Source organism: Numida meleagris, chromosome 4 (genome assembly GCF_002078875.1).
Source record: "Numida meleagris isolate 19003 breed g44 Domestic line chromosome 4, NumMel1.0, whole genome shotgun sequence".
In the NCBI taxonomy this organism is placed as follows: domain Eukaryota; kingdom Metazoa; phylum Chordata; class Aves; order Galliformes; family Numididae; genus Numida; species Numida meleagris.
In genome coordinates this window covers 74,074,352-74,090,642 of record NC_034412.1, presented here as the reverse complement: position 1 = coordinate 74,090,642, position 16,291 = coordinate 74,074,352, and positions in this window count along the sequence as shown.

Here is a 16,291-nt window from a genome sequence, read left to right as displayed (position 1 = left end):
TTTTACCAGAATTTCTGTCAGTCACAGCCCCCCAAGCTTTGTAGAACAAACAACAGTTCCAGGTGTGCACCCAAGTGCCTACCATTCACTGTACATACACAGCACAAGTACACCCAGGCTGGGCAATCAGCAAGAGCTAGAGCTCTCCTGGGACGGGAGACTGTGAGCTTTTGTACCAAGTCTTGTGGTATGGGGAGCTCAGGCCAGAATGAGGCTGTGTGTGCTCCAGTTTATTTGTGACAACTTCATGGTTCATTTCTGGCCCTCTGATCTTGGAGATAGAGCTCAGTGTGGAGTTAGTTGAATCTGTGCATTGAGCCAAAAAGCCTCCTTCCTAGCACTCACAGATGGCTGCCTGCCAGCCTTTTATCTTCAGCTTGCAATACTGGTAGGTTTGAAACAGGCACTTAGACTCCAGCTGAATGTAAGACTTCAGATGAGGTCTGTTAAGCTGAGATCCATTGCTAGCTTTTGTCAGGTCTTGAAGTTTTCCTGTACCAGAGCCAAATATTGATTAGCTAGTTCACATATGTTTGCACGTACCAGACTATACCTCAGTCACATCAGAAGAAATAAAGCATTTGACTTGAGTGAAAAAATTTCAGCTTCAGCACTTGTTGTTACAAATTATGAGTGCATACTAGGATGCTATCCACCCACAACTACTGTGCAGAGAGACTTAAAGAGATCTTTAACTTAGAGACTAAAATTATTTAGGTGTTTAATCACATATTTAGGTGCTTGTCTTTGCTTTAGGACGACATATTAGCCTTTTCAAAGGGGGAATGAGAAACACACCACTTTTATTACACATAAAATACTCAATTAATGACAGAAATGGCTCTGAAGTAGAAGAAAGCTGCCTAGGTTAAAGTCCTGAAAGATTTGTAATGTAGTGTTAGCCATTTATTCACTGCAAAATCTAGAGTACAAAGCTGGCTGAGCAATGAATGATATTACTCCTCAAATGTATGGCACAACTTCTTCACTCTTCTCTACTGGAAAGTACACTTCTCCCCAGACAACTGCAATTAGAGTTTGTGAAGACATACGACTCACTTAGCATTCCATTGTACTTTGCTTGGAGCCACAGCTGTGGTTCTAAGAAACAAATCCCACAACATCAGGCAAGTGCAGAGTACATGTACATATTCTATCAGAGGCAGGTCTCTTGTTAAATATTAAATCCCAGAGAGTTCATATTCTGCCGTGAATATCAGGAATAATAATTGTAGTTAGAGGAAGGGAGATGCAGTGACAGCTTTTCCCTTATCATATTTTTTGCTTTGCCAGTACCAGTGTCTCAGCCTCCAAGGGAGGAACTACTAGCTATTTTTCTTTTTCCAGTTCATATATTTAAGCAGCTCATTTAAGGATTCCAATGTTTTTCTGTCCATGAAGTACTATGAGAATGACTGAAGCCCTGCAAATGTGTCTTTTGTTCTGATATGCAATGATTCAGGTAAAAATACCTAAATCTTAGTGAGTATGAATATTAGCTGGTATAGCTTTACAGAGGTGTGGTTAATACTAGCTACTATATTTATATTCCTATTCCTTCTAGGCATCAGAGCAGGAAAACTTGAGAGAGAGAGGGGATCTCACATGATTCCCTGTCTTTTTTGGTCTTTTATGTTGCTGTATTACTCATCAGCCTTTTAGTATTCAGGCATGAAATTCAGGTCGAAAAAGCATACTTTTCAGGGGGAAAATTAAATATTGTGGCAACTTCATTCAAAGAAATCTGCACATTTTAGAAGAACCTGTGAGAGTAGTAAAATCTATTGAACAAGTGTATCAACATTATAAAGAAATAAAAAGCAGAAGGCAGGTGTTTTATTAATGACACTGCCTTGTAATGTCTCCTTTGTAAAATAATAGTATGTATGAGATGCATTCCATCCCCAAGAGGGTATTTGCAACTGTTCTACAGCACAATTGTTTCCATGTATCATAATCTAAGAGCATTTACAGAGATATATGCACTTACTGTTTTACATCGGTTCAAGAACATTTCTTGTATTGATCAATTCAGTCTTTGCTTTCTTGAAGTAAAGGCATCATATGGGTATAATCTGTTTGTTTAGACTTCCCACATTAACCTTAGTACTTTGCGTGTGTATGCCTCTAAAGTAGAGGCATTATTCCTCAGGCCATAGGCAATAATTAGTGTCTGAGCTTCAGAATGGCATTCATCACTACTAGGAAATAAACATAGACTGTAATAAATCCTTCATTTTCCTCTATATATTCCTGCAGAACTAAGACTCCAGAGAGGGAAGAAAAAGGAAACAAGAAAACTAACCTGCACTCATTCTCTTTTCTTGGGAGAATTAAGGTAATTTAATTAAATGCACCCAAAAAGAGAGATTATTCAATTTACTTGGTGCTTGGTTCCCTGAAACTCTTTCTGATGTCAACAAAACAATTTAAACATGGTACTTAACATGAATAAAAATAATTAGTGTTTGACTCAGAAGGAGCACTTTTTAGATATGTTGCTAATTATAGAAGTACATAGCATAAAGTATATAAATGGCAACTTGTAGGTGAGGTGTATGGAGAGGGATGCAACACAGCTGGTGACTCTGGAAGCCACCTCTAATTATAGTTGTGAACTACTTAGCAGTGATCTTTCCTACCAACCCTACTAGATGTTGTATTTTTTTGCATTTTAGACATAAAAGACAGCACAAGTGGAAAACAGTGAGTAATTTCCACATACAGCAATTAGAAATGATCCAAAAGGTACAACCATGTAGGACTGGGCATGTGGAAAATAGTGCTAAACCTGAATCAAACAACCTAATGCAGCTGCAAACGTGTTTGGAAGGAAGACTGCATCAAATTGCAGCCTTGGGAAAGGTGAGAAATATGTCCTGATTCATCTCATTGATGTTGTTATTGGGAGAGGGTTTTATAGCTTTTAGAGATTGTGTTGAGCACAAAATTTGTAAAATCAGACCTAGCACAGGTTAGGCCACTTGTATTATTTACAACCTTGGCATAATGAGAAAAAGGAAACATTCACAGCAATGATAAATTAGTTATCACTGGTAGTATTGAAGAAATATAGTCCTAAAAATGTTTAAAGTTGTCATGGAAACTTAGTTCAGCTGCAGTTCTTACTAGTTCTTGTTTTGTTCGGCAAGTCTCCCTGCCAGGTGCTAGAGGTGGTAGGATACTTTTATGGCAGGCTGTGCAGGCTAACCAGTCCCAGGTCGAGCCAGTACCAAGGCCAAGCGCACGTTCCTGATGGCACCAAATGGCCATGAATTTGCTGAGATAGAAAGAGGTGCCCTTGCTGTCATCTGCAGAGGCACAAAGAGCACTCATGGATGTGATAAACAGATTGACTCTACCCTGCCCCTCCTGGTTTCTGGGGAATGCCAGCTGCTGGGGCATGGCAGACATGCAGTAAGCATGTCTCCAGGGGCTCTTGTTGGACACCTGGGTGTAGTTGCACCTTCTCCAGTCAGGATCAGGTCAGCCTTTGCGTTTGTCCCTTTTTCCCTCTTTTCCTATACTTTCACTTATTCACCTTGATATCTTCTCTTGATCCTTCCCCTAAACATCTCACAGTATTTTTTGCACTTTTGAACAGTACTCTTAAAACATCCCCAAATAAATTTTTTATAGCCCCGAAATTCTCTTCCACCTGCACACCATAATAAGTCCTATAATTCTTCAGGCATTCACCCCGTCAGTTTGCCCAGCCACCTGGAGAGAGTTTCTTTGGTTGGCTTATCTCGCCTGAGACAGAGGGGATGTTGGACAGAGAGCAGATGATGTATAAAATTCTTTCTGAAAACTCTTACTGAATTTCTCCCACTTTCCGTATAGAAATTTTTAGCACTCAGCAGCCAAACTCTACTCTCTGTCATATATGTTCAAAATACGATGCTATTTGTTCACAAAGAGCTGTGAGTTTGACATTGACTTTTGTCAGAGCTGTAACTAGAAATTCTCTTTTATCTATCTGTTGTGGTAGTGGGCAATTTTATTGTCAACACCTGCTTGCACTTACATTATTTTACACTGAGAGTACTACCAGTCAAAACAATGAAGAGGACATGGGTTTTTATCTTAAGTTGTTGACAATTTTGGGAAATTTAGATTTTACCATGAAAAACTGAGATGTTAGAAACAAATAGGAATAGGATTTTTTTAATGTCATTTAAACTAAAAAATAAAAATTATAGATATTCATTTAGAGATATACATAGATCAAATTCTCTCTTTTTTTTTTCTATTTCTCCTTTTGAAACACTAAATGTGAGACAACACTTTTCAATACATTTACATTTTTATTAAATTGGTCACTGGTCTTCCAAAAGATTAGCCTGGATCAGAGCTCTACTAACCCAACACGGTGTGCTTGGCCAGGCTCTGAGAGTAGGGACACAGCCCAAACCAGCACTGGTACCCCCAGCTTTGTACCTACACAGCTGTATGTCTGAGCTGGCAAGCAGTGACCAAGAGCCGAGAGCCAGATGGCTGTCAGAGTCATCTCTCAGCCAAAAGCAGGAGCTGCCTGCATGAGTGCCATGCAAAACCAAAGGAGCTGGGTGCCTCCCGCATAGGGATGGAGGTGCAATCTCACAGGCATAGCCCAGAAACTGTCTAAGAAACTATTTAAACCTTAAAAAAAATCCTTTCAAATCTTTCTGCTCAGCTTTTCATGCAGCTTCCTCTCATGCCTTCAGCTGAGACCCGGAGGATATACAGGCTTTCCCAGAATTCTGATTCATCTCTTAGAGACCCAGTTTATAAGCTGTGCAATACAAACATACGTTTAGTTGGATGAATCAATGAAAATAATATTGCTGTGGAAAAAATGTAAAACACACACTCATCTTCAGCTGGAACTGAAGGCTGTTTCTCTTCAATACATGCACAACATTCCTTCTAGTATTTTCAAACTCCCTGGAAAAAGCAGCAAAACCAACCTCACATGCTCCTGTAATATATCAGAAGCATGTGAGTTTGCAGTGAAGCAATTTTTTGAGCTCAGCAAAACTAAAATAGTTAGGTTCATCCATGTATGAATTTAGTTTTGAATTAATATGAGCTTTTGTGAAACCTTTAAATCATCTGAAGTTGCATTTTTGTCAGTCAACAGTGTTATCCCTGAACTCATAAGCATGAGAAACTTAACCAGAAATTATATACTGAAGTGTACACAGAATACTGCATGCAGAATATTGTGAAAGATGGTGCAACATTATCTAGCTCTACAGCAAAATACGGATGATTTAAGCCTCCAGTTTTAAGAATGTAGCTAAGAAATTGAAAACAAATCATAGAATCATAGAATGGTTGGGTTGGAAGGGACCTCAAGGATCATCAAGCTCCAGCCCCCCATACTGTTAAATGTTTTGGTTTGCTTACAGATCACTAATGAAAAAGTGAAAATTAACGCTATGCAAAGGTGAGTGAGAAGTTGTAATAAACTGCTGTCAAGGTGAACATTTATCCAGTTAAAATCTCCATGTATGGTCTGTTAATTAGAGAGGGAAACATTTGTAATATAACTGGAAAAGATGAGAAGTATCCTGAACTTCCCTTGAAGAGCCTCAGTGCTTTGCAAGACTAGCTTTTCCATTTTTGAAAAACATTCGACAGTACATATTAAAAAGGGAAAGGAAATTTGGCAAAGAAAGTAAACCATCTTCTAAAATATATAAATATGTTATATATAATGAGGAAAAACTGTATTTAGCAACAGAAATTATTTCTTTTTATCTGCTCAGACTGTGATATGCATGTTTTACAAAACACAGAAATAAGAATGTCTGATCTATGATACATCTCCTGAACATCACTTGAATATACAGTTGATTCACAGTGGTCACCTATTGTTTTATACTACCACACAACAAAACTCAGAATGAAGATGTGACCCTGTTGAAATAAAAGTTTAAATATGAGCCAGGATGCGATGTGCTTTCACTCTAAATCCTCAGGGATCTTTAATCCCTTCATCTGCTCTTCCATCTGTAAATTCAAATCAACAGAAAAAGGCTTTTCTCCCTTCTGGTATGTTTTAAGGAATCAATATCTTCTGCTCACAAAGCACTTGAATACGTAAGATGCTCAAATATTAAAGTGATGTAAAAAGTGTAGGAATTTATCTTGACTGAAATAAAAATGAACTTGGTAGATAAATCCACTGTATTTATTTGAAATTTTTCTACAATACATTGTTGGTTATCCACCAATGCACTTATTCTCATATTTGTATGTATATCAATAATGTATTGTATAAAAGGCACATTCTTTCCTTTAAGTAAAAAGACACTTGTATTTATTCAGGATCATTTTCAGAATTAGTAGAGTTTTTATTTTTCTTTCTTAATCTTACTCATAATTTTCTCACGTTAGTGTGTATGCCACAATATCTGAGTCTTATTTTGTCTGTTAAAGGTAGATTTTTATTGGTAAGATCTTTACAGTTTTGCTAACACTTAGGCTTTGTGCTTCTGCCTGGGGAGAAATGTATCTTTCTTCAACATCTCTCCAATTATTTTTTCCATCAGCTATAAGAGAATATTCATGGTTTAACAGACATATCCGTTTTGTGCAGAGACTATAATACAAATTGGCCAGGGTCATATAAGACTGCAGCTTCATAGCAATACTAGTAAACAGCAAGCAATCTTCTTTGTTCAATCCTGTGCAGTTTTAATCATTCAAGGCAAGTAAATAGTTTGTAAGTCACACGTTCTGCAAAGTTTATCGTCATGGAAAAAGACTAATAATCATGCTATACGTTTATAATGTATAAAACAACACTAATAAGGAGAGGAAACAACTCTCACGGTAAAATCAAAGTTAATGTAAAAGCATGCAAAGGAACTTAGTGATAGGCCTTTAATATTTTAATGCAAGAATGAGAAATGTTTCAGAATGTGGCTGAAGAGGTCTCTGGAGCAGAACAGAATGTCTCCTACTACCCTCTCTTTTCTAGTAGGGTCTGAGATAACAGACTGTAGAAAATTAAGGCCAATGGTTAAAAAAAAAATGTGTAAAAAGAAGCTCTGGAAGATGATTTGTATTTCTGCAATGAGTATTTCTATTTTGTGCCTGTGAGTTCTGGACCATAATGAGGAAGCGGACCAAGAGTAGTCCACCAGTAAGATGCTTTGATGGAGGTTATTTTAGACTCCTTGGAGATTTCAGAGAATCGTAGAATCATTACTGTTGGAAAAGACCTCTAAGATCATCTTGTCTAACCATCTACCTATGTGAAAGCATTTATTATCTGAGGTATTATCACCTTCTCAAGAAATTTCCATTTATTTCTGTGTAAAATCAATTTTAAATATTACACATTTGGCACACTCTAATAAATTACATTTTCTGTGTATAACACAGTAGGATTAGTTCTCCCATAATTAGCATCATGTTGAGATTCAGCTTTAAATATTTACTTATAATCAGAAGGTTTCTAATCAGACCCAACCTTCTAGTGTTCTGAGAAGTGGCTGAGAACCTCCCCACACCCTTTTTTTTCATTTCGAGAAAACAAAGATAAAATAGGCTCTGGCCATTCTTGACAAATTTCTTTGATATATTCTTGACGAAGTTACAACTTGCTCTCAACATTGAAAGGTACGGTTAAAATAGCCTAGATTTGATTAACTAATTTATGTCACTACACCTAAAAACTTAGAGTGTGCACATTGTGAGCCTTCTGTTTTAGAAGCATGGAAGCTATGAGAGGAAGAAGAATATCCTTGCAGCTAAAGTACTGAACTGGAAGAGAGAAGGCACTGAAATAAGAACATCTGCAGATTTGCCCCTGTGCTTATATGAGATCTGTGTTCCTGCCTCTTCCACATGCCTTTGAAATGCCAAGAAACATAACCAGGATAAGCCTAAGTATGTTCATCTCATTCTAAGGCATGCATCTGTGGCATGGTGCTGCAGGGCTCAGTCTGTAGAGAAATTTCCATTATTCATCACATTCCCTCTGCCTCTTAAATCTGCTAAGCAGAGTTGCTAAAGCCCCTGTCTGTTATAATTTGGTTCAGCAGGAAGGCTTGCTTCCTAAGGTGATGGATGAGTGATTCATCATCCATGTTACTACAAGCTTGAAGTTAAGAATATCAAAATTAGTGGTGCACTACTGCAGCCTTACTTTTTCTCTAGAAATAGTCTATGCCATTGTACTGATAATTTGATACTCCTTATTTTTCTATAAAGATAAAAAAGTATCTCATAATTAAATGCTTCAAAACTTACTAAAGATTATTTGTATACTTGTTTATTCTTGTTTTAATATTCTGAGTAGATTCCAGAGCTGCTTTTCATTCAGTGAATCCTCATTTGTTCTTGTGTTTCACTTTTACACAAACAATTTGCAGCAACAAGCAGTAGTCCCTTCAAAGTTGTGTATTTTGTCATTAAACATTTCCCTTTCTCTTGTTCTTTTATACAAGAGCTGCTTTGAAAGCAATACTTCCTATTTTATTATGCTGGACCACAGTATCGGGGTGGATGTTTGTGGTATGGAAGTAGAGGTTGAGCCTTCCCACCAACATTCTGTTACATGTTGTTACTGTGAGACAGATGGCAACAGGGGAGCACTCTGACAAAATGGTGCCTGACACGGAAGTGCATATGGAGCAAAGGTGTGTCACTGAACTCCTCCATGTGGAAAAAATGGCACCCACAGATATTCGTTGACACTTGCTGAATGTATATGGAGACCAAACAGCGGATGTGAGCACAGTGAGGTGGTGGGTGGTGCGCTTCAGCAGTGGCGACAGTAACAGTCGGTCACCTCCGCTGGTGCGGGATTTTACAAGCGCGGCATGCAGGCTCTTGTTCATTGCTGGTAAAAATCCATAGCTAATAGTGGTAAGCAAAATAAGGTTTTGTATCTGAGAATTTAGTTTATCAAACAGTGTTCTCGTGCTCTATATTTCTGTTGTAGTTACCATGGAAATAAATAAGTGGTATTAGTTTTGAAGCAGCCTATGAAGATCTCCTCCTCTGTCCTTCACCAACATCATACAATTTAATGAAGTTGAGAGCTGTATTTATTAGCAACATTGTTGCAAGTATTATGGCTGCACCTCTACACAGTGATTGTTCTCAATGGCATCTTGCAAGGCAGAAATGAAAATAATGATGATAGTCTGGACAGCTAAAGACATGCATACTTCCTACAAAAAATTCATTCTCATTGCTTCTCTGCTTGAATTTTTTTTCATAGCAATGACATGTAAGAAAACAATGTAATTTCCTTATAAGAGATTCTGCATTAATTTCATCATTAATTCCATGGTTAATTCATTTTTTTTTCCTGGAATGAATTATGATTCTATGAGATATTCATTGATAGAAATTAGAGTCTTCTGCTATCCCTTGTCATCCTTCGAGACTTCATTTCAAAGGTAAAATCATTAGGTACATCAAAACGTTCATGTTTGATAAAGTCAGCAAATATTGCGAGGCACTTTCCCCATTTTTTGACCTCCCATTTGGTATTTTGATATAAACACAGCATCTTAGCCAGAGTTTCAGAAAGATGAGTGTGAAGTAATTTAATATATCCCTCTCATGCCTTTAGGAGAATATTATGCTGTTCCTGTAACGCAGCCTTTGTAACAGAGTGCCTATTATCATACCTTGAATTCGAAATAGATCCTTCATGTTGACACATCCACACATGGATGATCTCTATCCAAGAGGCTGAGAGTCTTCCCTAATGGCACCACCCAGTCCGACCTTCTGAGCTAGACTAGAAATTTATCAAGAATATACATATGAAAGGGAGGGCAGGAATTTATCAGATGTGAGTTGTAATACCACAGATTTTCTGACTTTCTGGTCAGAATAAGACTTAGTTCCTAATCACCTGACTTTTTTTTCTAATGCCACAAACTATTGCAATTATGGAAATTAACTTGTAACCCCAGCTCCAGCTTTTCTATATCAAAAGCCCTTCCTTTGATCTCTGTCCCTCTCTGACTTAAAGTCACCTGTGTTGCACAAAGGCAACTCTCCATGATAAAAATTTTTTTGTTTCACTGTCAAAAAACTATCTGTGTTATTTATAAATACTAAAATATTAGCTATATTTAAATTTTTATTTTATATGCAATGTCTGCAGTGTAGATCAGTAAGTTTCTGGCAGGTGAGGAACCTGATATTTTATGGTTCATTAGTGAGAAAAAGAAAGAGCTATATTTTGCGGTCAATTTTAAATCCTGAAATAAATAAGTCCACATACTGTGTTCTCCTAAAACCACACTGGATTTGTATGAGAAACAAAATCATACGTACAGCTAACTGTGTTTGAGACTTCTTAAAAAAGATACTGCTCAAAGTTTGGTATTTCTTCTTACGACCTGCTTAGGAAGATATCATAAAAAGAGAAAAAGAATTATAGAAATGTTCATTAGAGTCTATGAGTAAATATATATATATTTGCTAATGTAAAAGCTCAGTGAATACTGAGAGTTTAAAATTTATTTTCAGTGTAACTCCATCTTGCATGAAAGAAACACAGTGAGAATTGCCAGAAGCACTCAAGCTCTTGGGTTTCAAAGATTTTTTGTCATATATATCTCTGGCTTTAGAGATAGATACTTCTATTACATCAACTGCTACTGAATGATACCAAAAGTGATCAAGTCTTAATGATGGACATAAAATTACCTAATTATTTTCACATCCAAACATGGCTTATGATGCTGACAAAGACAGGGATGATGACACTCATCAGTAAGTCAAGATGCTTCCAAATTAGGACAGGCTTTACACTTTCCAGAATTGAGTGAAATGCTCTGTAAACATCTGTGAAAAAGTAACATAATTGCTACAAGGCTTGCTGCAGTTTTTTCCTAAGTTTTCTTATTGATCATGGAGGATAGATACATGACAAACACTATTTCTAAAGATATTTTTAGAATAGATTTTATGAGTAAAACTCCTGAACTGTGTGTGGCTGTCAATATAAATATGACTGATTAATAAGTCTGATAAAAAAACAGCAAAGATATACCGTAACATTATTTTCGTTTGTTAGGTAAACAAAAGTAGTTTCATATCATTATAAATCTGTTCCAAATTAATTGTTATTATGCCTATGTTATTATTTTCAAGACTGTGTCAGAACACTACTAAGAATATTTAGAATCATAAACTATTGAGATTTGAAAGCACGTTCTCATTTGTGACTGCTGATGTAGACTAAGGGACATATCAGGTCTGTAAGGTTTAATAGACTGCAGAAAATAGGAATTAATATGAATATTTGCCTAGTTCATATACTGTATAATTCAGCAAGACAAACTATGCCTAAAATCCCATTTACTCTTAAAGATAGCAAAGGTCTCGGTTTTCCTTATTTGTGAAAGAATTCCAGGCTGTATTTCATTTGTCAGTCTTGAATATAAAAGAAGACTGAAACATTTCTGAACAAAGTAATTATGTCTATATTCTGTTGTTCATAAGATCTGAAACTATTTCCCATGTTCTTAACAGTTGCTTTAGTACATTATAAGATCTACTTATCTGCTATATATTTTTTTTAGTCCTTTAATTTTTTTTTTAATGTTAGGTATTAAAATATGAACACCCAAACTTTTAGGTCCTGTAGCTTCTCATAAATAAGTTCCCAGCTTGACAAAGTATAACAGATAATTGATAACAAATTCTCTGATCATATATTGCTTTAAAACGTATTCCAAAATATCCTAGAAAAATATAATCAGACATACTTATATTCTTTAAAATATTGTTTCTTATAAAAAAGAATATAAAAATTTTTAATTAAAAATATTTATTTTAGAAAACTAAATTACATTATTCCAGTTCATTCACTTTTTTTCCTGAAAGCTGTATACTTCTGTAAGTCTGCTAAATGTTTTTGGTAGCCTGACAGAACACAAAGAACTCAGCATAGCCTAATTTTGGGATAAATACTGGACAACTAGATATTTCATAAAACATGCCTATTGTTTATACAGTTTGTATCAGAAAATTAGTCCATTTCCTTTCTCATTCTATGTTTGGTGTTTTCTTTGTTTCAAAATGTTGATTTTCTCTATTTGCATTGAAATGCAGTAATAGAAAAGTATTTTCTTGAGAATTTCAGAAAACTGATGAATATCGATTTTGTTAAGATGAAGTTCCAACTAAATTCCAATTGTAACTATATAGAGCTTTACAAACTGATTTAGGGTAAAAAAAAGTCTAATCTATTGAAATCAATAGTATCACTACAGTGTTTTGATGTTTATTATTTTGAGGTATTTTTTGAAGATAACTGAAGGGAGCAGAAATTTTTGTCTTAGACAAATACTGAAGCGATGGCAAGAAAGAGCTTTTAAATTGTCTTTTTTGCCAAAATGGGGTACAAGAAGAAGAGGAATATGTTATCCCCTCTAAAAAGTACATGTATTCCTTCATCATTCTTCATAATTCCTTCATCAGCCTCTGGAGAAATCTGTAGTAAGTGTATTCTTTTAAGGGCCCTTTTCCTCCTAAACCCCTATGATGTAGAGGCTAGACAGAGCTTTTACGCAAATGATATTGATTTTATTCCATTGACTGAACTTGCCTAAGCAATATATTCTCCACGCCATTATAATCATATCATTTTGAAACAGAAATTGTAGTTAATTTTTAATGGAGAATTGCCTGAGACAGAAAGAAGTGAGGTTAAAATTGAAATTTTTTCTTACTTTTTGACCAGCCTAGAGCTTGTGTCTCCTTTATTTATTTATTTATTTATTTATTTATTTATTTATTTATTTCCCAAAATGCATGAATAGCTTTTTATCTCATAAAGACACTAGACTATTTTCTCTTTTGGATATTCTTACTTCTTTATAAATTGATTTTCCAGTATTTTATTGCAAGAATTTATTCTGAGGTAACCATGAATGAACTCAGGTTCTGTGAAGTTCAATGGAAATTTAAAAAATAAATTTTTATTTCACTAAGTTTGTGTTTAAAATGACGTCGCAGCTGGTGATGTGATTTTTAGTTTAGTTTGTAGGCACAGGAAGCTGGACAAACAGCACACACAGTGGTATTACTGTTTGACCAAATATTTCACACTTTTCAGCTGTATTATCTAAGAAATGGGATTGAGGAACAGCATGGGTCAATCTTCGAAGAGTCTTCTGATATATTTTGTTGGTTTCTTTTAGGACACACAAAGCAGAACATTCTGGAACAGAACATTTTGTAGTTTAAAAAATATTGTATCTAAAAGCATTGCATCACTTTTAAAAGGGGAGTTTGCTAATTTGTCCGGGTTCGCTGCTGTATCATAAGCAAGAGACTGACCATATGCCCATTCTCCATCTCTCCTTTTTGTCCCCTCCTAGGCTGAGGGGCCCTAGACTATTTAGGCTCATCCTAAAGAGGAGATGGGAAAATAATGCACAGTTTTTATCATGCTTTTTATATACGCTTCAAGACTGCTTAACGAGAGCTAGCATGACTTCAGAAGACTCTGCTATATGAAGTCTACCTTACAAAAAAAAAAAAAAAAAAAAGAGAACAACAAAAACCAAACAAAACCAAAAAAAAAGCTCCTGCACCTGGATCAGGGCAATACCAAGCACAAATACAGGGTGTGTGGAGAATGGCTTGAAAGCAGCTCTGAGGAGGATTTGGGGGTGTCAGTTATTGAAAGACTCAACATGAGGGGCCCCCAACAGAAGAAGGGCATGGAACTATTAGAGTGGGTCCAGAGGAGGTCCAAAAAAATGATCAGAGGGCTGGAGCACCTCCTCTATGGGGACAGGCTGAGAAAGCTGGGGCTCGTCAGCCTGGAGAATAGAAGGTTCCAGGAGGACTTTAAAGTGGCATTCCATTACCTGAAGGAGGCCTACAGGAGAGCTGGGGAGGGATTTTTTATAGGGGCAGGTAGCGACAAGATGAGGGGAAATGGCTTTAAACTGGAAGAGGGTAGGTTTCGATTAAATATTAGGAACATATTCCTTACTGTGAGGGTGGTGAGACACTGGTTGCCCAGGGAGGTTGTGGATGCCTCCACCCTGGAGGCTTTGAGCAACCTGACCTAGGGGGACGTACCCCTGCCTATACGATCTTAAAGGTCCCTTGCAACTCAAATGATATGATTATATAAATCATATTTCTACAAATCTATATGATTTCTATGATTCTATCATTCTATGATCTTATGCAGAACCTCACTGTGCAAAGATGGGAGGGGGGAAGATTTTCTGAGAAATTCATACCTGGTTAGTCATAGAATCATAGAATCACCAAGGTTGGAAAAGACCTACAAGATCATCCAGTCCACTGTTATTGCTAAGAAGATACTTCATTCCTGATTGATTATGCCCAGCTTCAAATTCCAGCCATGTGCCATTCTCGGTAAGATTAAATGCCTATCAGCAACCAGTGTGTTGCCAAAAAAACATAGTTAAACCTTTATTTATTCATTTATTTATTCATTTCTATGCTGACCAAACTGTTTTACCTTATAATGTATTTCTGTAAACTTCTGATTATTTCTGTAGATTCTTGAGAAACTACCCTAACATCACTTTATTTTTTTAAACTGTGAAAACTCAAAGTAATGCAGAATCCCAAAGTAAAGCATTATTGCATATCTTCAGAATGCTATATGTGAAAGTTAATATCCTATTTATATTCAGTTTCCCCCTTAAATCCCAGGATCTCCTCAGATGCAGAGCCGCTCTAGAAACAATTCATATCTCCCTTGTCTGGTTCAGTATGATTCCTGCACTCTTTTCACAATGTTTAGGCTTTCCATTACTCAGAACTCGGCAGATTTAGTCAACACCAGCATTACCCCAAGGAACTTCACTGTCTATGTGCCAGGGTGCTCATTTTGCGTGCTGTACAAATAGTTTGATGTGTAACTTTATAGTCATTTTTAAGATCCACTTGGTGAACTGAACTAATGTAATATTTAATCTGGCTTTGAATGATTGCTGTGACTTGTTAATCCGGTAATAGTACTAGGTGTAGTATTGACCCATAGAAATATTTTAATATGATGAATGTTTCTTACTGACAATCACTTTGAAGTTTTCAGTTAGCTATGCTTTAAGCATTTACTGGTATCGGCCTAATGATAAGGTTTTATCAGACTCCTATAACACAAAATTTTGGGTCTTGCAAAATTCCAGAAGAGTTATCTGCAGAAAGCTATCCACATATCTGAATTTTAGCTTCACTGAGGTACATCATCATAGTTTTTGCAGGTATGTACATCATAGTCTTGTCTTCAACACTTTTCTTGTCTGTTCTAAGTAATTTTGCGGAATATAAACTTTTCAAGAGTATAGCCACCCACCACATTTCAGTCCCTCTAGCCTTGGTTTTCTAGACTTCATCTTAACAACAGATGGAAGAAGATTTTGTATGCTTTTTCCAGCAGGTCTGTTTTTCTTCCTCTCTGTGAACTTATTTTAAAATGAATCACTAATAACTTATCTAAATGTCTCTCCAGTCCTTTTAGTAGAAAGTGAAAATGTACTTCCTCAGAATTCACTTTGCATCTCATATATACACTCATCCAAACCCCAAATCAGCAAGTACTTTTTGTTTATTCAGGAAATTTTTCTGAAAGTATGTGAATTGCAAAATGATTTTGGCTGAGACTTGGCTGCAAAGCCTTGTGAAGTAAACATACTTTTTCCATTCACTAACAATCTCTGCTTGTCAGGCTCTAAGGTAAACATCTAGCTCACAAACACTATTATTTAAATAGGAAAATCACTCTTGATCTTTAATACTCCCAGTGTTTAGATTTGAGAAAAGTTCTACCCATTAACTTGACAGGATAATATACATCTTCAAATGTGCCTGGAAATGTCTTTGTTCCCAGCCGCTAAGGATTCAGTGTATCTGAGTGTACCAAACACGTTTGAGTAGCTTTGCATGAGTGGTCTCCCACCAGATTATTAACAAAAATGAGAGACTGCTTGTGAGGCCACCCTCAAATAAATGTTTTGAATAAATAAATACGTTCTGAGGCAAAAATTCCATATTCCTTCTCATCTATGGTTTATTCTGCCCAAGATGTTGAGACAGACAGCAGCTTCTGTCATTTAACAACACATTTATAAAGCACTCTCAATTTTCAAAATTAGAATTTTGAGGATTTAAAACTTACTGCTGGTGTTGCAGTAGCAGCTTTTCTTTCTTCTTTAATTTTCTCTCTCTTTTTTTTTTTTTTTTATGTGACAGACTTTGTTCTATTTCAGCTTTCTGCAAAATTGATTGCTGGGAACAAAACTGCCTTTGTTTAGTGCCCTGTCCGGGT